Below are 27,640 nucleotides of genomic sequence, written 5' to 3' on the forward strand. Positions count from 1 at the left end.
AAATTTAAACATTTTCAGTGATGTTTTATGATTTTAACAGCAGGATTTATTCATATTGAGTTAGTAGCAATAAATATTAATAACAGATAACTGGGTGCCAGTATTTCCTTATGTATATGTGCAAAATTGAAGGACTGAATTCTCCCCATTAGTCTGTCTGTAAGCTCTTGATGTTTGCATCTGAATCTAGACTCTATCTTTTCCTGCAAACCATTCTCAGATTGCCAGGGCCTCTGTAACTTGGGACCCTGATGACTGCAGTAAAACCCCTTTCTCCTATAGAGATTTGTAGCCTACATTTCTGGCTGGCAATATTACAGAGATAAATAGTTTGTACTGGGTTATGCATCAAACAAATGTAACTATAGTATCATTCATTTCATATTCATGATCCACTTGGTAACAGCAACATTTAAAACTAGAATATTTTGTAGTTGCAGACCAGAGTCCATTCCTTTGGGTTTAAATTAATTAAGGGCAACGCTACTGTATTGTAAATATATGTTCATTGCATGCAGTGAGTAACATTTCTTTCTGAGAAACTCTTCCAGTTTATACGCAGCAATAAGACATTGTCCCTTCCCCCCGTAATTAGATTTTACTACTGTTTCAAATAGATATATTTAAATATAATTTCTGTTGGTTCTTTCTACACATCTAATTATAATAATTTTAGCAGGTTTTCTTTGGATGCAGCAGAGTTGCATCAGGCTGTAGGCAGATATGCTATCTGAAAAGCTGTGACTGCAAGTTCTTCTCTGCCAATGCCTGGTGTATGAAGTGTTGCTTTTCCTGTGAAAGATGTGGGATGTCTGCCTGTTAGTTTTGAATAACAAACAAACATACACCCTTCAACAACTGCAACATGTAAAAGAAAGGTGGAAAGCAGCTCCCAGAATTGAAGAAGGGAGTGCTTTTATGATGGGGATGGGGCGGTATAAAAATCGAACAAAATAAATAAATAAAATAAATAAATGATATCACTGGCCAAGGGCGTACCGCCCATGGGAACATGGGGTACCCCATGTCCCTGGGCATACATAATTTTGTCACATGGGGCCACTGGGCGCTGGCTGGCTCCCTGCACCTGACTTCTTCCACAGTGTGGCAACCTGGCTGGTGCCTGACAGCTCCCCCTATGCCAGGGCGCTGTTTACCGGGTGAGCTGATTGGCATGGCCACAGGTTGTCTCCTGCCCCCCCAGGCCCTGGGGAGGGCAGCCAGCCTATGGGGGTGGTAGCAATAGCAGTGGCCCAGCCGGCCCCAAGAGAGTAGGAGCACCCACCTGAGCTACCCGCTGCTGAGCCCAGCCCCCCCTCAATGAGCCCTGCCCACAGGGGGGCCATGCTGAGACAGGCAGAGGGGGCACGGGGAGTCGGGCAGGGCGGGTTCAGGGAGCCGGTCATGCCCATGCCATTTAGGCCTGGTATGCCTATGCCAGTGGCTTGTGATGTCTCTCTTTCCACTGACAGGTGTTCCTCATTCAAGCTCTGCTATGCTGAAAGTCTACAATAGATAGAATATTGGACTTCCACCCCTGGGACCATCCCTGCTACACCCTGCCAATGCAGCTAGTGGCAGAGTGAAAGCACTGATGTGGCGGAGCCCAGTGTCAGCATTTCTGCCCCTCTGCTAGGTTAAACACCCTGGGGATGGCAAATCCATGTGATTCACTTCCGGCCCAACTTTCAATGGGCTGTATGATAGTAATTTGCTGATCAATTAGAGCCACCAGTGGTAAATTAGGAGAGCCACTGCTATTAAACAGTTGTGGTGAGGGTTTTCTCACTTTGCAAACTTCACGGTGCAGTAGAGTGGGAAATGGGTATGCATTTTACCAATCTCAGAAGGATGGAAGGGTGAGTCAATCTTGAGCTGGCTTCCTCAAGTGGATTCTGCCAGAACTCAGATTGTGGGCAGAGCTTTGACTGTAGCACTGCAGATATCATGGAGTGCTACACGTTGGAGTAGATGCTGTCAAGTCAGCTTTGTTGCAGTGATACAACTTTCAATGCATTACAGTTGCTTTCTAACGGTATGCATCTTGATCATTATACTTGACTATCTTACAGCTCTCAAAAAACAATTAAAATATAATACAACTCAATTTTAAACATAGTACATATGCATAAAATGAACAGTTAAAGGTTTGGATAGTGATATCTGTTGGAGGATTAAAGTAGTTGTATCAAGTTATTCAGAATTTTTATCACTCAAATCATAGAACATATGCAACTGATTGTATTTGGTTGAGAAATCATTCATTCAAATATTTAATAAATAAAATCAACCTTCCTTGAAAGTTGCTTAAAATACTCTACAGATTTTATTATAGTGTGTCATTTTTATCAAGAATGCAACCATTTTGATTTTTTGTACCACTGTAACATAGTTGGAGTGTATATTGTTCTCCAGTTTCACGTAATGCACATTCAAGCTCCTGTCTACCATCATTATCTCTTTTATGTAATTCAAAAGCATGACCTTGTAGTTGATAGATACTAAGTGTCCAGTAATATCTTTGCTACTTATAGATATAAGGATCTGGGTTTTGGACAGCTATATAATAAGCCAACATCATTCTTTTTCTATAATCCACACTTTTCTATCATCCACACTCTGTATCTTCTGCATACATGTGTAAACATGTATACTGATCATAAAGATCAAACCAGATTTCAGATTTTCCCCCTATAAATCTATGTTAACTAAACATTTTATAGTACTGTCTTAGATCAATTGCCAGTCTTCACTGCAGCAGAGAGAGAAAGTGAGACCCTAGAGAGGCAACTATTTAGGTTAGTTTAGAGAATTAGAAGCTAGAGTGGTTTTACTGCTCTTCCCTCTTTTTGTCTTTGACTAGGTTTTGCATAATAATTATCTTTTCTACTAACTGCCACCCTCACAATTCCCATCTCCCATACCTCCTTTCCACACCCAAATAAACACTTTGCTTTCTAATGGAGTTAAAGCAGCAACAAGTTTTGTTGAACTTTTTGATCTTCATCAGTTAATTTTTGCTTGTTTCCATAATTACTCACTCTTGCAGATTCCTGGGAAACTTTCCTGGATTATCTAATAGCTAAAATCTCACCTCCAAACTCAGACAGACTGCCTGGCTTGCAATTCTCAATTCTACTGAGAAAGATGATCAGGGAAAATTTATCTAATGCCACCCAGAACTGATATCACATCATCCCCAAATGCTACTTCCAAAGGCTTTTCCCTCAACATTTCCTGGCCAGGCAATTTTGAGGGAGGAGTGGTTGGATGAAAACTTAACAAATTTGGACCACTCTCAACAATCTGTCATTCAATATTCCACTTTTAAAAATAAATCTCCAAAATGTCCCTTATCAGAATAAAAATAGAAAACGTGAAAAAGAGAAAGAAAAAGCCAGTGATGTGGGAGTGAAAGAAGAAAAGAAAGTCAGTTATTGACAATGTCATTAAAAACAAGAATGGTTTTTATATATTTGTCCTACAAAAACATGTTATCAGGAAATACCATTAATAAATGCCTGTTAAAACTCTGGAATGTAGTGGATGGTTATATGCAACTAGAAGGGAAAAAAATCATTCAAGATTTCTAAGAATGAAAGATGACCTGTTATGAAAATAATAGTTATCCATGGTAAATGAAAGCAATAGAAAAATGCTGAAAACATCAGGGTAATTTCATTCTTACAAAAGAAGAAAAGAAAATTGTAGGCTTACTACTAACCTGCTGGGGATTTTTAAAGCAGGAGAAAGCCCCCTTGATGTTAAAAATTATGAATCCATATATGAAACATAGCTTCACTCTACATCCCGCCTTTTCAAGAGCCAACTGTCCTTCATGTCCCAAATCTGGGTCACTCATGTCCTGTAGAAGCACATTTGACATAAAGCAGAAAGAAAGAAAACCTCCATTTCCTGTTATTGCTAAACATATTCTTTATGTATAAGATAACCTGTTCCACTCTTCTTGCTTGTGAAGTTATCTTTGCATCCCATGAATGGGAAGGCTTGGAGAAGTCATTGCAAACACAGATGAGTTGAAAATAAAACAGCTCACCAAAATGCATTTTTAATTGATATCTTCATTTAACTTTTTAAATCTGAGTGATCATCCAAAACAAGAAATACCAATTTTGGTTCTAAAAATGTCAATATAATGATTTTCCCTCAGTCAAGGTTGCTCCCAGTAGTTGTTTTAACATCTACTGATATGGGGAATATTATATCAGAAAAGAAAATCGGTTCATCCTGTGTGTGGTGCCAAGTCGGTAGACCATGTCAAGCTGCGATGCCAAGCCAAAAGCCTGTAGCGAACCAATCACCTGTAGCAAGCCAACAAGCTCTCTGGAATAAATGTTTGTTTCAATCCAAATCTACACTGGGCTGGATACATCAAAAGTTTGCCAAAAGCATTATAGCATTCTCTAAAACAAAAAAACATCAAGTATATATACGGTTGATATGCATGAGTAAGTGCAAAATTATATTTCAAACAAAATACCTGACATGCACATCATGTTACACCTGGTGATCCATGTTGCCCATACACATATTCATCTGGCTCACATCAGCCCTAAACAAACAATGACAAAGTGCTCAATAGTTACAATCAAATTACCTTCACCTTGCAAATACACTCAGCTGGGCCAGAAAATGTAAACAATCATGTAAATACTTTAAAAAATCAGGATAAATCGATTTGGGAGTTAAGTCCCAAAGGTTTCATGATCTGTAACTTAAAAATATAGAAAGCCACCATTTGCAACAGTCTCTTGGGAAGGTTAATCCCACAGTTCACAGAGCATTCCAACTTTGAATATAAAAAAACCCCACAGTCCATCAGGTGTGATTCTTTGCTAAGAAATGAAACATGATAGGAGCCTCAAGATGTTTATGTTGAATTACGTTTTAAAATTCAGAGGCGGGAGAATGACACCAGACACAAAATGGTGCCTGGGCCCCACTCCTGCGTCCCCGTGGCACCCCACCCCCCATGCACCCCCCTGCATCCCCATACCTAAGAAAAAGAAGGCCCGGCTGGTGGGGCTGTGCATTGGTCTGCAGGTAAGAACTACACTTCCCAGGAGACCTTGTGCAGAGGCGTAGCTAGGGGAAATGGAGCTTGTGATAAAAACTGAGTTTTGTGCCCCCCACCCCATATGGGCGGCCACCCTCCCCTACCACAATCAAACAACATTTTTAAACCAGGTCATCTCAAAGTCACCATCACATTATATAACATGCCCCAACACACAAATCAGAACACACGCTAGTTTAAACAACATTGAAAATGATGCTATTTTTGAAGGGGGGGTCAGTTTGAGGGCTATGGTCAGTTTTAGGTTGGGGTTTTTGTTAAAATTTTGGGAACAATTTATGACTGAATAAATTAAATAAAAATAATTTTAAAAATAAAGGGCTCGGGCTTGCCTTAGTGTTACGTTGAGTTCTAGGGCACAGTCCAAGAATAGGGCTATGGTCAGTTTTAGGTTTTGGGTTTTTATAACAATTTTGGGAACAATTTATGACTGAATAAACTAAATAAATAAAAATAATAAATTAGAGTTAGGGTTAAGGGAAGAGCAGGGGCTCAGGCTTGCCTCGGTGTTACGTTGAGTTCTAGGGCGCAGTCCGACAATAGGGCTGTGCTCCGTTTTAGGTCTCGGGTTTTGTAACAATTTTGGGAAAAATTTATGAATGAATAAATTAAATATAGTAAATTAGGGTTAGGGTTAAGTCAAGGACAGGGGTTCAGGATTGCCTTAGTGTTATGTTAAGTTCTAGGGCGCAGTCCGAGAATAGGGCTATAGTCAGTTTGAGGTTTCAGGGGTTTGTGACAATCCCCCCCCCAAAGGTTAAGGCAAAGGCAGGGGCTCAGGCTTGCCTTAGTGACACGTTCAGTTCTAGGGTCCAGTCCGAGAATAGGGCTATGGTTTGTCACGGGTTTTGGGTAAGAGTTTATGTTTTGTTTTAAGGTTTTACCTCACTTGAAAAGCTGGATGTGTGGGTATTGGGTGAATGTACCTAGCCTATGTTAGGACCCCACGCCAGAACATCTAAGCAAAGGAACTGTACAAGCTGTGAAACATCATAAAAATATCTCTGAAACTACCATATAAGTAATCTTAAGTGCTGTGCTCAAGAAAACCAAAACTATATGCCAGACTCTCTAGGGTAATTAGTGTAAATATATGCCTCTTGTTTGCTCCAGTCATCCATCTGGAAGTGTAAATACCCTTTCCTTACCAACTCCTCTATCTGTTAATAAATCTGAGTTCTTGTTTAAGTTTACTTCTGCCTCAGTATATTTATTTTAGTGTGCTTAATGTGAGGAGTGTCTGTGTCGGAAAAAAAAGTAAAAGTCAACGAGAATTGATGTATTGTCGAAGGCTTTCACGGCCAGAATCACTGGGGTGTTGTGTGGTTTCCGGCTGTATGGCTGTGTTCTAGCAGCATTTTCTCCTGATGTTACACCTGCATCTGTAGCTAACATCTTCAGAAGATGATCCTCTGAAGATGCCAGCCAAAGATGCAGGCAAAACATCAGGAGAAAATGGGACTAGAACACGGCCATACAGCCTGGAAAACCACACAACACCTCAAGGAGAATCCCTTTGCTTTCTTGTGTGTGTTAAGAGGGCTGAGGAAAAGTGCTACCTATCTTACACTACCATTATTAGAAGCACCTCAGATCCTAAAGTGAAAAGGCAGGAAAAATCAGAGTCTGTGGTTTCTCTGCCTTGGTGATATGGAAAACTGAGTGGGTGCCTATGTATATTAGGAAGCACATAAAAATGCGGGCAAGAGGATATCGATCAAAAACTTGGACATAAAATCATCACTGCTTCCTAAACTGAAACCCATTTAATGTTCTTAATATGGAAAGTTGGATCATAAGTAATCGGTTTATAAAAATTCTTATTAGCCAATGAACTTATTCTAAATACTCTGGGGTGTTTAATATCAGTGTAGTACCTCCATTGTCTTCCTGGTTAATAGTCAAGGATCTGTCTTTAACAAGTTCATCTATGGCAAACACATGTTCTTTTGAAATACAGTGGAACCTTGGTTTTCGTTGATAATCCGTCCGAAAAGAATCGATGAAGACCAAAACTGATGAAAACTGAGGCAAACTTTTCCATAGGAATCAATGTAAATCCAATTAATCCATTCTAGCCACTCCAAAAAACATACCAAAAACATATTTTTTGTGAATAAACATAGTGTTTAATGCTGAAAACAGTAACAAACAACAACACTAGGACCAGTTTCAGAGCCAGTGGACCAATGTCACACCATAAAGCTGTCCAAAGAGGTCTGTTTCTGACGCCTCTTTAAGATTTGTCTGAAATGGGGCAAGACGTTGTCATTGAACAAGTTGCAGACACGGCCTGCAACAGCTTTGTCCAGATGTTTTTTCTCCACAAACCCCTGCACCTTACTGCAAATTGATGAAAACCGAGACAAATTTTTCATTGAAAAAATCGATGAAAACCAAAACCAATGAAAACCAAAGGCCAGTCACAAGCCTTTATTGGCATAAAATAAACATACAAAATCAGCATACAAAATTTGCCCATTATTGCTCACAATTATAGACACTGGTACTAAAATACTAAATACTAAAATATATACATGGTCCTTCTGTAACTATAGGACATTCCTTCAGCTAAGTTAACTCACTTAAACGTCATCGGATACTGACAGAAGCTAGAAAAATTACTGCTGGCTATATGTGGTCATAATACATAGACATTGGTTGGTATTCATCTAGACTTACGTCTATTATTGTTAGCAGAAATTTTGCTATATTATTCTCACACACTGTGGGATCCATGTTGTTCAAAAGCATAGGGAAAACCAAAGGCAATGAAAACCGAGGTTCCACTGTATTATTGTAAAAATTGTAAGAATTCATAGTAGCTTCCATTTTCTTCATTTCTTTAAGTACCACTTTTTGAAAAATATTAATTGCAGGTACTTCAGTTTTAGGAGAAAATTTGATTTCTGTTGAAAGAAGGCACATTGTATGTTCAACTTTCATAACTAAAAACCTTTTCAACTTGATTAACTGAATCAGCTTTTCAAAAATCCACATAGGTTTGGAATGAATTATAGGCAGGTCTAGAAACAAACCCTAAATCAGTGTTTTAATTAGTGACAGGGGCAGATTCCGCATGGGCCAAAACCAGCCATATCAAAATGGTGCAAAATGATTTAAAATGGTGTAAAAGGGGTTACACTGTTTTCACACCGTTTTCACACCGCTGTTTTTGGCCCATATGGAATCTGCCAGATACAGGGTTTTTGAAGACAAATTAATCACTATATAGTTTTTCCTGCACCTTATGGAAGGGCGTGATGGAAGAAAATTTTTCTGAGGACACCATTTTGTGGCTTAGTATGTGGCTCATATTCATATCCCAAAGTGGAGGATTCCTCTGTAGAATCATGCTCTGCAGTAGATCTGGACTGCTCATGAAGGTTTAAGGAGACCTTGCATTATTGAAATCAGTCTCCCTGCACAATTATCAACATTTGAAAGGGAAACAATAGGTTTGTTAATAACATATCTTTTTACATATTAAAACTTTTATGAACAACATGGAAAGGCTGATTTCAAACAGCAAAATCAACCCTCTTATCTATTCCCATACAGTCCTGATTTGAACCATTTGCTTGTACATGCGCACATGAACAATATATTTTTCACAAAATCCATTATCTCTATCACTCATGTTTGAAGTGGCACTGCAAGGAGCAATACCTGGTAAATGGACTCTGATCATGTGATGCATGAGCCACCATTCTCGGCATTCAAATTCAGCACTTGCTAGGCAGTTACAATGGTCTTCTAGTTTTTTGAAGAATAAAACATTTCAATGAGCACAAGAATAACCGAATGTTAAAAAATGAACAATGCATCAACACTGTGGGGACCACTGTTAAACAGAGTTACAGTAGGTGACTGTATTGGAATGTTAATCCTAGTTCTTCAACTTAGACTAAAACTTCAGCTATTGAATGATAGTTGAAAGATAGCCTACCACACACATACATCTCTTGCATTGGTCATCCACCTCAAAATCCAGCCCTGCAGCTAGGTAGATGCAAACATTCCACTAAAATTGGAAAAATATTAGATTGTGGAAGAATTTAATACTGGTGGGGACTTAGATGTGATTATTCAGGAAGTATCTTTGACATTCAGTTACTGAACAATCAGTTTTCAGATATGAGACTGAGGAAAGAACTTGGTAGCAGGATGAAAGTCTAAATTGCCCATGTCAAGACAAAACCAACCCCCCCCCCCAGAACCTTAAACTGCAATTACAGTTAAAGTTCACCAAAACTGGAGAAATGTAAGGATTAAAGCATTTTACAGGGCAAACTAGTTGGAATCAAAGCCAAAGGTGGGAGGAATTACAGCTGAAAGGGGCAGACCAGTGAAGATGGAGAAAACATCGTTATAAGAGTGGCTCCAGGTAGTGAATTTGAGACAATACATCAGCAATGCACTGGGCCTACAGGATTATTCTGATAGTTAGTTTTAAATGAAGGACCAAACTATTCATGTTTTCCTTGAGAAAATCTTAGAATCAGATCAAGAAATAAGTTCTGGAGTTCTGCACTTCCCAGTTTGAATCAAATCCCAGCACCAAGAGAGAGCAAGTTTAGACATTTTCCCTACACAATGTTTTGACCAACAATAGCTTCAGGGAACTGCTATTTGGGGCTCTGCAAATAGTGACAGGCCCAAAATGTGGCAAGCAGCAGCCCTGGGGCTATTTCTAAGCTTTTCTCCCTGCACACAGCCCAGATCCAAATTGGGTCAGCACATGCCTGGGAAATGCAGAACTCCAGAACATGGCTTTTGATGGGACCTGGAGATGTTATTGGGTAAACTCTGAGAACAGCAAGAGTAACATATGAGAAAAACAAACCTGGTAGAATATTTTAATATTTTAATGTGTACTAATAGTAATGATAAGTAGCAAATATAATCTTGGTCCAGAAGTGATCCATTTTCCAATGTTCCTCCATGCTGAGAAGTGTTAAATTATCATTTGCAGCTTCTAAGAATGAGACTATGGAAAACATATGCAATAACCCTTCTACCAGCATGAAATAAGATGAATGATGGCAGAATTTTAGCTTTTGCAAGGATGCCACTTGAAACCACAGCATTGTGCTTCAGCACACATGCCATGTTCCAAGTACTAATGTTTACACTGGGAATATTACATTAACAAATACATAGGAAAATATAATTATGACTGGGGAGTTGTGTGGTTTCCGGGCTGTATGGCCATTTTCTAGTAGCATTTTCTCTTGACGTTTTGCCTGCATCTGTGGCTGGCATCTTCAGAGAATTCTCTGAAGATGCCAACCACAGATGCAAGCAAAACATCAGGAGAAAATGCTACTGGAACACAGCCATAGAGCCCGGAAATCCCACAACACCCCAGTGATTCCGGACATGAAAGCCTTCGACAATAATTATGACTATCCATCTGTTTTGAAAATCTGAAGCAGTAAAAGATGTAGCCTGTCAGTTGATATTCCATGTTAGGAACAGAACAATGTTTTATTCATATATGCTTTTTATGTAATCTTCCCATGGCAGGGGATATATAAAACAGGGGGGAAAAGACTGGCCTACATATTCCATGTGCTATTAGAGTGAAAAGCAAGCTTTGTTACTTTTGAGAATGTTCTTTGATTCCATGTTGACTTTATGCTGCTAGTGATAGAACCATGCTTGGGGTTGAATGTCCCACAGAAAGAAAGAAAGAAAGAAAGAAAGAAAGAAAGAAAGAAAGAAAGAAAGAAAGAAAGAAAGAAAGAAAGAAAGAAAGAAAGAAAGAAAGAAAGAAAGAAAGAAAGAGAAAGAAAGAAAGAAAGAAAGAAAGAAGGAGGGAGGGAGGGAGGGAGGGAGGGAGAGAGAAAGAAAGAAAGAAAGAAAGAAAGAAAGAAAGAAAGAAAGAAAGAAAGAAAGAAAGAAAGAAAGAAAGAAAGAAAGAAAGAAAGAAAGAAAGAAAGAAAGAAAGAAAGAAAGAAAGAAAGAGGGAGGGAGGGAGGGAGGGAGGGAAAGCCAGCCAGCCAGCCAGCCAGCCAGCCAGCCAGGCTATTAAACGCTTTTTAAAAAAATGTTAGAGTTCATTCTTGGTCCTTGGCTACACCATCACCTTCAGTTCAACTAAGGTTCATTTCTCCAATTCTCACGAGAATGTGTGACCAACGACCACAACCAACACAAGTACATTGCAGAAAAGAGTCACTTGGCACATGGGAAATAACACCTTTACTAGAAAATACTAACACACATCTGGTGCACCAAAGGCAAGGAATGGAAAGAAATCACGCACAAAGTGTTTTGGAACATCAGGTTAATTAAGCAAGTGGTGCATAACACTGCAAAGAAAATGTCTTTACAGAGTTCTACCTGCATCAGCTAGCCTACAATGTACATTGAGAAATTATTGATTTTATACAAAGCAAAGGAAAAGTCACAATTTCCCCCCGCTACATTTTTTAAAAAACTGGTTGAATTATCTTCTTCGATGTTATTGGTGTAGCAGTAATAATGAGATAAAAGTGACCACAATAATATATATATATTTGTAGGAAACACAATTTCATTTTTGGTAATGAAGCAGCCTATACGCACCTATTCGGTAGAACCGGTTACTAAAATTTTCTCAGTTCAGAGAACTGGTTATTAATGATTAATGTTCCACTAGGGACAAAGGGGTAATCTCTGTCCCTGGGTACAACAAATCTTGTCAAGTGGAGGATGGCACTCCCCCCCCCCACGTGTGTATGAACTGTATGAAATAATACAATATATAGTAATTCTATTTTTTTTGTTGTTCTGTGGTATAAAGGTTGGAAAGTATTATAAGTAAAGATTTTTCATTTTCTTTTTTTCCCTTGAAATTTATATTGGAAAGAGAGGAGTTTAAACTACTCTTTTTGATTAAGGATTTTGGATCTCTCCCTCTGTTAATTTTCTTTCAAGTGGAATAGATAAAGTAGTCATAGGAATCTGAAGGGGAAGTAGAAAGTAGGAAGGGAGGGAAATATGGGAAGGAGGCAGGCAATATAGGATGTTTTAGTTGGGGGGGGTTGAGAGAGATAGACAATTAGATATGTTTGTAATATGTTAACAATTGTAAACAGTTTTTGGTTTCTCTCCTTACTTATGTTATTATTTAAAATCAATCAATATAATTATATAAAAAAGAAATAATACACTACATTTCGGTATTTTTTAATACTTTAAACAGTCATTATACTGTCATAATACTTTAAACAGTCATTAAACAGTCATAATACTTTAAACAGTCATTATTTGAATCTAGAGGCGGGGTGAAGGGGAACTGCACCTGAGGCACATGCGCCCTGTGTCCTTGCCACAGTCCTGCCCAGGAATGCCCCACCCCCAGAATGCCTGGCCACGCCCCCGTCGTGCCCTGCCCAGCCCCACTAGCGCTACGCAATTGTTTGAATCCCACCACCGTCGGAACCTGTTACTAAAAATTTTGAATCCCACCACTGTAATGAAGCATACTAAATAAAAGCCTTGCTAATTGGCACTAAGATCTGAATTATTAATATCTAGTCTTCTTGGGGCTATTAGACAGGTGGTAATTTTTAAAAAAATAAAATAATGACAAACAGCAAATTAAGAACATAAACAAAGGGATGCTGTATCAGAATAAAGGCCCATCTAGTCTAGCATTCTGTTCACACAGTGGCCAACCAGATACCTTTAGGAAGCATACAAATAGGAAGAAACAGCATCATCCTGCCTATGCCCCCCACCCCGGCAACCAATTTAAAAAGGTATACTTCTTCTGGTACTGGAGGAAATAGATAGTTATCATGATCAATAGGCTTTGATAGTCCAGTTCTATAAGAATTTGTCCACTTCCCTTTAAAGGTTTCCAAGTTGGTGGCCATGACCACATCCTGTGACAGAGAGTTCCACAAATTAACTATATGCTGTATGAAGAAGCACTTCCTTTTGTCTGTCCTGAATCTCCTATCCTTCAGCTTCAGTGGATGACTTGGGTTCTATTATTATGATCCAGTTTGAAGAGATCCCTTTCAGAGCTCTTTACAGTCCATTCTTGTTTTAACCATTCTAAATAATTTGGGGTCATCTGCAAACTTGGCCACTTTGCTACTCACCTCTAGCTTCAGGTCATGTATGAACACTGACAAATACCAGTCCTAACACAGATCCTTGAGGAACCCGGCTGCTCACATCCATCCACTGATTATGACTGACTGACTGACTGATTATTTCTACTCTCTTCTTCCTGTTTTTTTAGTCAATTTCCATTCCAATAAGAGTGCTTATCCTCCTATCCCATGTCTCCAAAGTTTGTTCGGGAGTCTTTGCAGAGGAACTTTGTCAAAAGCCTTCTAGAAATCCAAATAAACAATGTCTATCAGCTCATTCTATCCTCATGTTTATTGACACAAATAACTTTTTCAAATAAATACTGAGTGAGGACTTAATTTTGCAGAAGCCATGTTAGTTTTTATTCACCATGACTTGCTCTTCTATATATTTGACAATTTTATCTGTAATAAATTGGGAAATACATCTCCATGAGAAAGATGTATGAATAAGTCAAATTCTGTTGTGTACTGCTTCTTGGCTTTCCTACAATGCAATCCTATGCAGAGTTACTCAAGTCTAAGCCCACTGCTAGAATAACTGCACAGGATTCAGTTGTTAAACTCTAAAGGTATAGACTGTTTCAAGAATATTTGACTATGAGTTTTCTTGTGTTTTTGTCTGATTACTAACATATCAGCATTTGGCAGACCTGTACATTTTTCTTGTTGATCTGTTTATTACCCTCTATTTTAACCTGTTCAGAAGGCAATAAATGGAGTGGAAGAGTCTCCCCAACAATAACCATGCTTGAGATAACTCAGAGTAGGGAGCCTGAGAAAAAAAATGTAGGCAGAAACACCCACAAAAGCAAAATCCACGAGTGTTCATCCTGTTGGACTGAGGCTTTTTAATTGGGATACTTAGTCATAGCGGGAATGCCCTAGCTGACTCATTTTAAAAGAGAAGAATGTGGAAAAAATTTTTTGTAAAAACAAAAAGAAAGAGTTGTATAAGGAAGAAAGCACTATACTTACACATAGCTATATTTAATATAAATTATATGTATATTGTAAATATATTATATATTTAATATATATAATATTTAATATAGCAGCAATTTGTTTATTTAAATATTCATATCCTGCCTTTTCCCAAAAGTAAAAGCCTTGAGAATATATTAAAACTTTGTATACACTTCAAACTCAGACAGGGTGCCTACTGGGGATTTAGGCAGCCAGTAAATAGGAAGTATGCTCAGTCTATCAGTAGTCCCTAATGTAAGGAACATGCAGTCAATTCCAGGGATAGTTTGCAGTGGGAATTTGCAGCAGTTGAAGAACTAACAGAAGATAATAATCACCCTCCTGCCTGGCCACCTATGCAGGGCTGATGAAGGACTGCATAACCATTTCAGGCTAGTTGGGATAGGCGCACAATGTAATTTTCCTCCAATCGGGTTTTTTGTTATGAAGACAGAACAACTTTCTGTTTGTGTAACATCCCAGACAAGTATGCATTTTCATGCTTCACCAATCTGACACTGCGCAATTTCAGGGAATGAATGGAAGAAATAGGCAGCCATGCACCATCAACTCTAGGGAAGTTACAGAGGTTAGATAGGCAGTGAGCATTCTTGCCAGACACTGGACATGTTAAAAAAAAACACCTACTTTTGTATCTATTAGGTCTCATCTGCACTGAAATAGTTCCTTCATCAAACATCCTGTTCCAGGTAAAGACTGCCTCAAATACAACTAGTAACACCCCTCCCACAATCAACACACTATCACCCTCCAAAAAACCATGCAGCAGTCAAGAGCTACAGCCTTGATATGTAGATGTTAGTTCTGACCAACCACTGTAGATTCTATGCCAATGCTTCTCCTGAGCAACTGGTATCACTCTAGTTCTGCAGTACAGGTGGAACATCTTCCACAAATGGCTGGACACTGACATTATGTCATAGTCCAAAAGTCACAGGTCACGTTGCTTGTACTCTCACCTTCCATCTCTGCCTAGAGGCTTATACCTCTGTTGAAGTGCTGGCCTTTTGAAGCTCACGAAACTTCAATTGTAATGCAAAAAGATGAAGGAAGCAAACTTGGAGAAAAAACCAATGGGGATGTCTCTCCTTCCCCAAATGTTGGGTTACCACCTCCAGGTAGGAGATTCCTGGAGGTCCAGGGGTAAAGCTGGAGGAAAAAAGGAATCACAGCAGAGTATAAAGCCATAGAGTCCAAACTACTCATTTTCTCTAGGTAAACTGATCTGGAGATTAGTTGTAATTCTGGGAGGTCTCCAGACCCCAGGGAGGTTAGCAACCATAATATATGAGCTGTTTGAGTTTACGACTAAGATAGTTCAGTCTTTCCTAATGCCAAAAGCAACATAAGTTGCCATTACAGACAAAATTGAGAAACATGACTGTCATAAACCTGCACAAAGGCTGGCATAAGTATATTTATTGATTCTGTAAAGTTTAGATTAGGCAGTGCAAAGAATTCCATTTTCATGTTTTTATGTTACTTACAAGCTGTTCTGTTTATGGTTACTAGAGATAACTGTTCTACTGTGGAATGCATAATCAGATTACAGTTTGTGTTCTGAGAAAATGTATTTGGATTCATGGAACACATCTGCTTGATAAAATGATCGCTAACAAATCCGTTTGTCCTTTGAAAAAAATCATGCCAAGTTCACCAATAAAATATCTGACATGACTATAGGCAGTGTGATCTCTGGAGGGTTTATAACATGCTGCAGAGATTTTTACGGTTTGCAAGAGAAACCTAGAAGGCCATCAGTAATCTTTCTCAAGATATTGACTTGAGACCAAATTATAACACTCTCCTGTGAAATACTTGTCAGCATTTGATTTTAACTGCAATCACATCTTACGTTAAAGTTGTTTATCAGTTTGCTACCTATTAGGTTCATGTTTCAATCATGGTAGCCAAGAAAGGAGTGGCCATTTAGGTGAAATCTCAGTGCTGCTGTCCTGGAGGGCAACCTGTCCTAGATAGGCTGCTTGCCATCTGGAGAAGTGAAGAAAAGAAGTATGACAGCGCCTGTCTATGCCTGGTGCTGGAGTGGATAACAAATCAGCACCAGCTTCATCCTGTGCTGGCTAAGATGTGGTACAGCTGGTGAGGAGCACAAGTTCAGGGCATCCAGTTTCACCCTGCCAGCCTGAGAGCAGCATGTTTAAAAAGATGGAACACAGTTGCACCAGGTTTGCCTTGTGCAGCCCAGATGCCATGTAGCTGCTGGCAAGGAGAAGCAATATCGGCCATGCTTCTCATAATTCGCTGTACTGCCCCTGGGCCAGCAAGGAAGGCCATGGGCATGACAGCACTTGGCTTTGCCCAGTGCCAATTCAGATATGGTGAAGCTAGTAAGGAAGAACATGGCAGGATGTCCTCTCCTCCTCTCCTCCATTAGCTCTGTTTTTTGCATGCAAACTCATGGCAAGACAAGGGGGCAGTTTCTGAAATGTCGCCTACCACTCACTTCTCTATTAGAGTAATGGCCAGTTCAGGCTAAGATGGATGAGAAATATTTTGATACTGTTGAAGGGGAGGGTTGGAGGGTTATCCTCTGCATGCCACATTCCTTTCCATTCCACTCCCTAATCAAGTATACATAGCAGCAAACAAAGCATTTCCCGAAGTCTCTGCCATTTCAATCTGGATAACAAAAGCCACAGCTAGACCAAGTGCTGCTCTGCCTCAACATAATCAGCTTTCCTGATTTCTTTCTTCCCTGGCCAATTCAATCATAACTTTTCCTGTCCTACTACCAGAGGATTATCAAACCTTACTTTAAATTAGAATGCCATGACTGGTAAATTCATCAACGTTGCCTAAATGGTCAGGAACTAGACTCTCTTCAGTTCTGACTCATTCAAACCATTTCCCACTTGACCTTTCTCTCCTGAGAATGAAACTCTGTTTTGTCCAGGAAGATGGTCTTTCTTTAGCATCATCAGAGGATCACCTTTTCCTATACCTAGTCCTCTCAAAAAACAATAATTGTCCTGTGATAATTTTGTGAAAAAAGTAACACAATTCTATTTAGGGTATGTTCACAACTCCAAGACAAGTTCCTAATATCACAGATATTGTGTTGCCACCCAGAATGCAGTGGATGCACATGCACACGTTCCTATCCCTGGTTTGGGATCAGACTGTGTGCACTCAGGTGTTTATTTTAGGTAATATTTGGGAGAAATAGAAAAGAGGTTGAAAGAGAGACTTCTAATTTAACTAAATCAATCTTTATTAAATTCAGAAATAGACAGAAAGGCAAGAATGCCTTGTCTGGAAGCTGTCACATTAGCAAGATGTGCTTATCCATTGCTAATCCAAAAGGAGCTCACCTATGAATTTGTGTAGTTTCCTCAAAACAGAGGGAAAAGAGAAGGAGCAGAAGGGAATAAGTTTTGCAGCTAACAAGACATAAGTGGGTCAAGTTGCTCAGACACAAACTGGAGAGGGAAAAATTAACCAAATGACTGATGGATGCTTGTGGAACAAATAACTTAACATTCTACTCTGCCTGGGAAAATCCAGAATACAAAACGGCTGAGATTTACCTTGGCCGTCGTTGCTGCCCAGGGGTGTGGCAGGGAGAAGGGCAGGCTCAGCACCAGCATCCAACCCAGCATGGGGCTGGACTGCCCAACTGCCGGTGCAAGGGAGTGACATATCTGGAGGAGATAGGGCTGCAGCCTTATATGGGCAAGTCGAGCCATTTTGCTCCTCTTCTTGCCCAAGTGCTAATGGCTTCTACCTCCCTCCCTCCTCCCTCCCTCCCTCCCTCCCTCCCTCCCTCATGGGCCTGAGTTTTTTGTTGTTGGCATTCTGGTTACAGTGATTATTGTTTTTGCATTCTTTGCTTCTGGGGGCGGTGGTGGGTTGAGAGAGTTCTGAGAGAACTCAGCTAGCAGGCTTCATGTACAGGAGCGGGGAAACAAAATAAGTGTTCTTGGGGCCCATAAAATCAAACCCTCCCAGAAGCAAAGTTCACCAAGCCTGGATGCTATTACCAAGAGGGCCACCTGAAGCCACCTTGAAAGTCTGGTGCCTCTATCTCCAGAAATGTGCAGCCTGCTTATACACTCAGAAATTCCCCAATGGGTACAATGGATCCAAGGCACTGCAGTGCAAAGAACCTGGGCAAATTTCTTGGAGTGCCTGTCAGGTATGCATTTTTAAAGCTACTGTTACCAAACTTTCCAGGGCTCATCCAGAGACTGTCCTGATGATACCGTCTGAGTTTGCTGAAGTTTGGTTCAGGGGGTCCAAAGTTATAGACCCTCAAAAGGGTAGCCCCCATCTCCTGTTAGCTCTCATTGGAAACAATGGGGGATGGGGGCACCACCTTTGGTGGCCCATAACTTTGGGTCCTCTGAACCAAACCTGGGTGACATCATCAGGACAGTCTCCAGATGGGACCCTGAAATTGTGGTGTCGCTAGCGCCCCTTGCAGGCCAAAACACAAAAAAACCCCCAACAAATACCCCTCCAAAGCCCGAATGCCTTGCATTCGGATTCGTACATATTCAGGCAGGACATAATCGGCCAATTTTGATCTGAATATGCCCGAATGTGCCCAGATTCAGCCTGAATCTGGGATTCAGTTCACCCGAATCTCCAAGCCTAATTTATGGTCACTTTGTGAAGCAAGGACTAGCTCACAGATGATCACTTACCGGTATATCCCAGATTGCTTCTACTAATACCAGTTTCATTTCCTTTGTTCTTGCCAGGAAACAAGCCATTTTCAAGTTAGGCCACCCACATTCAAAACCATAATTAAGAATATGTTTAATACATCATCTTCAAACTATGAATTTAAATCCCAATTTGAATACTATTAATTAACCATTATTAGTGGAATAACCACGTTTGGATAATCATACTACCCAAGGCTCATTTAATGAAACAACATTTCAGGCTATGTCTAATGATTTTAATCATGAAGAAAAAGAAGAAATGAGGAAAACGTTTAACTGAAATTCTCCCGTCCTTCATTTTCCTGCACTGATTTTCAAATGTCTGGAGCAAACCTGTGATTTTACTTCAGTGAGATTAACTGAAAGTAAATCCCAAACTGGAGAGTCAGGTCTAATTGTATTTATGTAACACATGAGAAAAATCAAATGTTTGAATTAAAATGAGCAACTGCTGAACTTTGCAGATGAATGCATCTTGCATCCTGCAGTCTACTGCTCATTTTAATTTCTCAAAGCTACACTTGGGCATGACATTTTGTATACTATACAAGATTTCCAGTGTTTCCAATACTGAGACACAAATAGTTTAAGAAGGCCACAAGTACCAACACTTCAAAAGGCAATAATTTTGTATTGTACTTTTCTAGTATTTGTCAGCTTCCAAAAGCCTGTGAGATGTTGCAGTCAGACTAGCCCAAATTAGCTCAAGCTCATTCAAATTTGGCTGCTAAGCAGTGTTGACCATGGTCAGTACTTGGATGGGAGATTGCCAAAGAAGGCTGGTGTTACTATGCAGGGAAAAGTAATAGCATACCACCTCTGTTCATCTCTTGCCTTGAAATCTCATGAGTTCACCATAAATCAGTTGCAACTTGCCAGCACTTAATTATTATTATCAGTTCCACTGCTTGCCAAAAGAACTAAACCAGTGCCAATGACATACTAATTAGATACCTGTAATTCTGAACTGAAAATAGGACATGCCTGTTGTCTGAAATAATAGAGCCTGTTGTCTGAAAGAAAATGGCCAAATAATGGGATAAACAGTAACCTGCTTTTTCGCCATCTCTGAGGACTCTGTGTCAGTTAACAGCAACAATATATAGACAGCAAGCATGGAGAAGTTATTAGAATGTCGGACTAGGATCTGAGGCACCCTGGTTTGAATCCCCACTCTGACATGGATGACCTTGGGCCAGTCAGACACTTCAAACCTAACCTACTTCATAAGAATAAAATAGAAGAAAGGAGAAGGATGTAAGACACTTTGGGTCTCCCATTGGGGAGGAAGGTGGGGTCTATATATATGAAGTAAATAAATAAATATAGATATATGTTAACTGAGCAGTTCAAGTTTTTTATTATACCAATAAAAGGCATGGGGAATTAAAGGATGGCCCCTCCTTCAGCTTGAGCTGTTGACAGTATCCTGCTAAAAACAGCTTAATTTGCCTGAAATAATCATAAATACATTTTTCACATTCACACTAAATAACGGCCCTAGAATCATCTAGGCCAGTGATGGCGAACCTTTTTGAGACCGAGTGCCCAAAATGCAACCCAAAACCCACTTATTTATCGCAAAGTGCCAACTAGGGTTGGAGATTCGGACAGTCCGAATCTGGATTTTTACCGAATCTGCACTGATTCGGACGGATTCGGACGAGCAGGGGCCGAATCTGAGCTGGCCGAATCCTAACAGATCCGAATCCATGGGATTCGGATCACCAGCCGAATTGCGTTTTTATTTTTTGGTGTTTTTTTCACGTTTCGGCCTGCAGGGGGCGCATTTTTAAACATATCGGCACCAAAATTTCAGGGTATCATCAGGAAACTGTCCTGATGATACCCTCCAAGTTTGGTGCAGTTTTGTTTAGGGGGGCCAAAGTTATGGACCACCAAAAGGAGTGTCCCTATCCCCCATTCTTTCCAATGGGAAGTAAGGAGATGAGGCTACCCTTTTGAGGGTCCATAACTTTGGCCCCCCTGAACCAAACTGCACCAAACTTGGAGGGCATCATCAGGACAGTCTCCTGATGATACACTGAAATATTGGTACCGATACATCTACAAATGCACCCCCTGCAGACACCCCCAGAAATTTGCACAAGATTCTTTGTTCTGCAGTGACTTAGCTGCATTGCTGTCAATAGGGAATTTCTGATAGAGGGCTGTGGAGTGCACATTTTTCATGGTAAACCCACAAAACTTTCAGGGTATCTTCAGGAGAGTCTCTGGATGACACCGTCTAGGTTTGGGGAACTTTACTTCAGGAGGCAGTGGGAGATGGGCCCTACCCTTTTGGGGTCCCATAGAATTAAACCCCCTGAAGCAAAATTCCTCAAACCTGGATGGTGTAATCCAGAGACTCTCCTGAAGATACCCTGAAAGTTTTGTGACCATACCTTCAGAAATGTGCACCTCACAGCCCTCTACCAGAAATTCCTCATTGACAGCAATACAGCTAAGTCACTGCAGAACAAAGAATCTTGGGCAAATTTCTGGGGGTGCCTGCAGGGGACGCATTTTGAGATGTATCGGCACCAAATTATCAGGGTATCATCAGGTGACTGTCCTGATGTTGCCCACCAAGTTTGGTGCAGTTTGGTTCAGGTATGGACCCTCAAAAGGGGTGCAACTATCCCCCATTGTTTCCAATGGGAGCTGATGGGGGATGGGGGCTACACCTTTGAGAGTCCATAACTTTGGCTCCCCTGAACCAAACTGCACCAAACTGTGGGGGTATCATCAGGACAGTCTCCTGATGATACCCTGAAAGTTTGGTGTCACTAGCTTTGAAAATGCTGGTTTGCATGTTTCACCGCTCACTCACTCCAGCAGGCTTCATGTGCAGGAGCGGTGAAACATGAAAACCGGAATTTTTTAAGCTAGTGGCACCGAATTTCAGGGTATCATCAGGAGACTGTCCTGATGACACCCCCCAAGTTTGGTGCAGTTTGGTTCAGGGGGGCCAAAGTTATGGACCCTCAAAGGGGGGCCCCTATTCCCCATTGTTTCCAATGGGAGCTAAGGAGATGGTGGCTACCATTTTGAGGGTCCATAACTTTGGCCCCCCTAAACCAAACTGCACCAAGCTTGGGGGTGTAATCAGGACAGTCTCCTGATGATACCATGATATTTTGGTGATGATATGTCTAAAAATGCTCCCCTGCAGGCACCCCAAAAAATTTGCCCAGTATTCTTTTTTCTGCAATGACTTCTGCATTGCTGTCAATGGGGAATTTCTGGTGGAGGGCTGTGGGGTGCACATTTATCAAGGTACAGTCACAAAACGTTCAGGGTATCTTCAGGAGAGTCTCTGAATGACACCATCCAGGTTTGAGGAACTTTGCCTATGGGGGCAGTGGGAGATGGACCCTACCCATAACATTGAACCCCTTGAAGCAACGGTCACCAAACCTGGATGGTGTCATGAAGAGACTCTCCTGAAGACACCTTGAAAGTTTTGTGGGTTTACCATGAGAAATGTGCACTCCACAGCCCTCCCACAGAAATTTCCCATTGGCTGCAATGGAGCCAGCCAGCCAGCCACTACAGAGCACAGAATCTGGGGAAATTTCTTTGGGTGACTGTGAGGGGTGCACTTTTAGAGCTACTGTCACCAAAATATCAGGGTATCATACAAGTACTGTCCCTATGATACTCCCCAAGTTTGGTGAAGTTTGGTTCAGGGGGTCCAAAGTTATGGACCTTCAAAAGTGTAGCCCCCATCTCCTGTTAGCTTCCATTAGAAACAATGGGGGATGGGGCACCCCTTTTGAGGGTCAATAACTTTGCCCCCCCGAACCAAACCGCACCAAACTTAAGGAGAATAATCAGGACAGTCTCCAGATGATATCCTGAAAGTTTAGTGCCTCTAGCTTTAAAATTGCGTCCCCTGCAGGCCAAAATGTGTAAAAACACCAAAAATTCAAAAAAATAATAAAACGGACCCGAATTTTTCAGATTTACCCGAATTTTCGGGCATATCCGAATCGGCTATGATTCGGATTCGGGTATACAAATCATTTTATGCCCCAAAATACCCAAATCCGAATTTTAACGAATTTTTTTAGTATTGACCAACCCTAGTGCCAACATGGCAATTTAACCTGAATACTGAGGTTTTAGTATAGAAAAACCAGTTGACTCCAAGGCGTGCGTTACTTGGGAGTAAGCTTAGTGGTGGTCAGTGGCATTGCTTTCAAGCAACTGCAACGTTTCGAACAGGTGAATCTCGACCCTAGGAGGTTTACTCAGAAGCAAGCCCCATTGCCAGCAACCAAGCTTACTCCCAGGTAAAGGATCACACTTTCGTTCTTCCCATGAAAATCAGTAGGGTTTAACAGCGCTTAACAGGGTTACCTACATTCCTTCCCCAAAACTAGGTCTTAGGTTTAATGCTAATAATCACCCTGAAATAATTACACTATTATCACATGACGAACTCTGTGCACGTGTGCCCACAGAGAGAGCTCTGAGTGCCACCACTGGCACCCGTGCCATAGGTTCGCCATCACTGATCTAGGCCATAATTGTGATGGGGGCAGGGCACATGGTGAGCTCTGGTGGGTAAGCATGCATGCCCTGGGCCAGCCGGGCAGCTGAGCCAGTCCTGGCCCTCATCGCCTGATACACACGTGCTGGAAGGGTGGAGCATGCTCCCTATGTATTAGGCAGCACGCGGTTGCTCCGGCCTCTTCGACGCCTGGAGCAAAGTTGACCCATCCACCCTCTCTATTTTTAGGGTTGGGTTGGGCTGCTCTGTTCATCGCAGCCCTGGCGCGAGCTCCTCTGCCCCTGAACCTCCTCGAGTTTGGGGGCCTCCTTAAAAGGCTTGAGGTGGATGAGGGTAATGCGGGAAGTCAATCGAAGCTTCTTTGTGTTTTTTGGGGTTTTTTTGGTTGTTGTTGTTTTTTATTTAGTTATCTTTTTAATTGTTTCTGTTATATGTAAAAGGTAGATTTAGATTTGGAAATAGGACTGTGTAGAATATAGAGGTAGTTTAGATAATTGATAGTGTAAATAGATAATATTAACAATAATACGTACAGAGAGGGAAACAGGAAATTTGTAAAGATAGTAATCTATGAAGTATGAAAGGTAAATAACCTAATAATATAATTTCTAAACTTGTACTTATACAAAAGACCTCTTTGTAATACTATATGCAAGGAAAAACCATTGTTTTCCTCTAGGAAAAGGTAACCGGACAGTTGTATACCTTATGTTTTCTTTTTTCTATTATGTTAAACTGTATATATTCAATAAAAAATTTTTTTTAAAAAAAGAGGCTTGAGGTGGGGCCGGGTCATGGACATGCCACAGAGGCCTCTGTGAATTTGAGCCTAACACCCGAGCAGTTAGGGAGCACAAAGGGTGGGTGCCTCAGTGGCCCTGACCTTTCTGTCCTCCCCAAGATGGATTGGGGTAGTCCTGGGGTCAGCCAGGGGCACTGACTGGCCGGTGATCGGATGTCCTTCTCTTGCGCGTCCAGCTTCCGCCTAAAATGATGTAAATATAATAAAAGGGCTGCGGCCCAATTTTATTCCAAGAACGTATCCTGTGGTTATTCACCAGAAAGCATCTGCACATCTGGATGCAAAATAGAAGCTCTGATATAGATCACCCAAGCCAGCTCAAGCTTCTATTGGGTCAGCCCTGGTTATTGAGTGGATGGAAGACTGCCAAGAAAGTCCATGGTTGCTATGCAGAAGCAGAAAATGGCAAAATACCTCTGAACATCTTTTGTTTTGAAACCCCCATGAAGTTGTTATAAGTCAGCTGTGACTTGTTGGCATTTTTAACCACCACCACCACTGAAATGGGACATCCAAAATTAACGTACAATGGGTGTGAGGGCACTGAATTCTATTAGATTTCAAAATGATATGCAGCACTGGAGTCTCATGCCCGGCCCCACCCCCTGCGAACCCCCCACAGATCAGCATACCAGTTCAGACCAAGGGATCCACTCACTCAGTATTGTCAGTAGCTCTCCAAGGCCTGAGACCAAGAATGCCGACACCCAATACCTGTGATCGTTTAACTGGACATACCAAAAACCAGACCTGCGACTTTCTGCATTCTACCACTGAACTGCAGTTTTTCAGAGGGTTTTCTGTACAGTAAGTTGTAGGCAGATGTAGAACACCAGTGTTCATCTAAGCAGAGCTGTTACCAAGTGGAGCATTTCCATCATACAAGTTTATTAAGGTGTTAAAATCTATTGTAAAAAACATTATTTTACCATCTGTAGAAAAAACTAATCAGTCCCAGTTCCAGACATCACTGCCTATTGGGTATCTCAGCTAACAACTTCGGGGATCGGGCGGTATATAAATTTAAGAAATAAATAAATAAATAAATAAATAAAATAGAAAGTATTTTTAGGTTTTAGGAACTAAGTCTATGTTATTAAGAAACCTGATTTATATTTTATTAAATTTAATTGCTTCAAGTCAACTGAAAGGACTTTTTTCTTTTCTTTTACAAATTAAAAAATCTGCAGGCTATTTTTTTTTCTTTTCACAAATACAGAAATAAAACTGGATCAAGCTGAGATTTCTTCCCATACAAATTCATGCAAATATTGTGGCTGGCTTTGATCCAAATATCATTTGAATTTCTCTGCTTTCTCTTGAATTTTACCTTTTATTTGAGTTAACAAAGAAGACTTAAATCTACATCATGGTCAAAAGTCAGCAGCTTCATTTAATTTCCCATCAAAGGCATAAAATGAAGCAACTAAACAAGTACTTCCAAAATAAAATATTTTTAACGTTGGAGAATAACATTAACGAAACAGCTTTCTCTTTAAAAAAATAAATCTCCCATCCATGTTGCTTTCCCAATATTCAGGTTACCAATAGTAAAGGTGATACCAGTGGATTTTTTTTTGAACTGCCACAAGAAATATAGTCTGTCTCTACAGTGTCTCTTGCCATCCACAAAATCTAGACCTATGTGTGGGCTTGCTCTCCTTTTTTGCTCCTTCTCTGGTATGTGGTCACACGGGGACATATATTTTTATACGAATGTCTTTACTGACATGGTCCACAGCCTCAGTATACATGAATGTGCCCCTTGAAAAATCTAAGAGTCAGCTGGCACTTTCTGAGGACACATGTCCCTTTCCTCAAACCATAGCAACAGTGCATAGTGGGAGGACTGTGAAGCACTGCCATTACACATGGTTGGTAAGCTTCCAGTATGCATGACTGTAACTTCTGAAAAGGTCTAATGTCATTGATCTAATAGTTGCAAAGGGTTTTAAACGTGACTAATACTAAATTTATCAGGGCCACTGGATGTCTCCAGAAGTAATTTTGTTTTACAGGTGGAAAGAAACATATGAGTTACATGGACTACAATAACACTTTGTTATAGGATAAGACCAGACATTCAGCGCTGGAGATGCAGGGCACTATAGCCCTGTGTGGAACATAATTTGAAAACATTGTGCAGATTTACCTGTTTCATTGCAGGCAGAAGGAATGTAGCACAAAACCAGTTTTCTCCTTGTAGAACACAGTTAGGTACATTATAAATAGTTGATAATACAAATGGGAAGGTCTTCAGGGTGTCATAATATCATGGCATTCTGTAAAAAAAAGAAATTTGAATTTTAAAAGCTGGTCTCTGGTTCAACTTTTTGATTAAAAGGAAGGTACAATTTCCTCTATTTTTATTTAAGTTCTGCCGATGCTAAGAAATCAAGCACCTAATCCAAATCTACAAAACATTTATTGTCGATTTTTCTCATTTTTCATTTTCTTAGCAGACTAAAATGTTTTTAAAATTCCAGGGCAAATCAGTACTTGTTTACTCCAGAGTAAGACTATTGTACTGTAATTTGTTTTAAGTAGAAAATTAAACATTTACCCAAGCTGAAATGCAAAATGCAAATGTCTGTTTAAAGTTCAAGATTCACTCACAAAAATATATACCTTCTCTCTTGGGATAACTTATTTGTTTACTGACAGAATGTGAATTGTGCACCTGGCATCATGTATTTCTGTCAGTTCATGGCTAGCTGACAGCTTGTAGCTTAGAGAATTAGCAGACGGGAGGAATTATTGAGTTTCCTACACTGGTAAGTCTGAGGATATCTTTAAGGGACAAGATATTTTCAAGTTGTTTTTGATACCCTTTCCCAGAACCCCAAGGGTTTGAAGTCAAAGGCCCATAATTTCCAACAAGGGATATGTATTACACAAGTTTGCAAAGTACTTTGCCCTGAAACTCTACAGCACAGCACAGAAACTCTGTGGTCCCCACACAATTGCCTCTGGAAGTTCATGGAGTTTTCAGCAAGTTCATGGTCCGTAAGGGACTACATGATGATGCAGATTGCCACTTCTGTGCAATCCCCACTGGGCCAGAGCCTCAGCAATGGCAGCAGACATTCCCATAAGCAAATTGCACTGGGATCGCTTCTCTCCTGGCCATATTTTACTGATATTTTGCAGCAGATTTTCCAACTTCTCCTTATCTATGCCAGCAAGGGAGAAGCAAGTCTTGGTGAAGAAGCTATTCCCTCTGTTCCTTGTGTGGGTTAGCGAATCTGCTCACACAGATATCCCCACTTGTGTCAGACACATTAGCAATGGAATGTGGAAAACTACTGATTTTAGATGCATTCTTATCAGGGCATTTTAGCTGCCAAATTGCTACCTGAGTATTTCATTCCACATAAAATCTGCTGGTAAACAAAAAAACCTAAAAGTTTTCTTATCTCTATTTATCTACAATGGATGTCAAGGTAA

The 27,640-nt window shown here is 40.4% G+C and overlaps 1 long non-coding RNA gene across 1 annotated transcript; it reads right to left on the minus strand.

Annotated features, from left to right (window-relative positions):
- Positions 1 to 1,412: 1,412 nt before the first annotated feature.
- LOC125439780 lies at positions 1,413 to 17,821 on the minus strand. The gene is made up of 3 exons (XR_007245581.1): positions 17,712 to 17,821; positions 7,603 to 7,607; positions 1,413 to 1,423 (listed from the first exon to the last, which is right to left on the minus strand). It is a non-coding gene; the product is annotated as an uncharacterized LOC125439780 (long non-coding RNA).
- Between the last annotated feature and the right edge of the window lie 9,819 nt (positions 17,822 to 27,640).

This window comes from Sphaerodactylus townsendi, linkage group LG10, assembly GCF_021028975.2.
Source record: "Sphaerodactylus townsendi isolate TG3544 linkage group LG10, MPM_Stown_v2.3, whole genome shotgun sequence".
Lineage (NCBI taxonomy): Eukaryota > Metazoa > Chordata > Lepidosauria > Squamata > Sphaerodactylidae > Sphaerodactylus > Sphaerodactylus townsendi.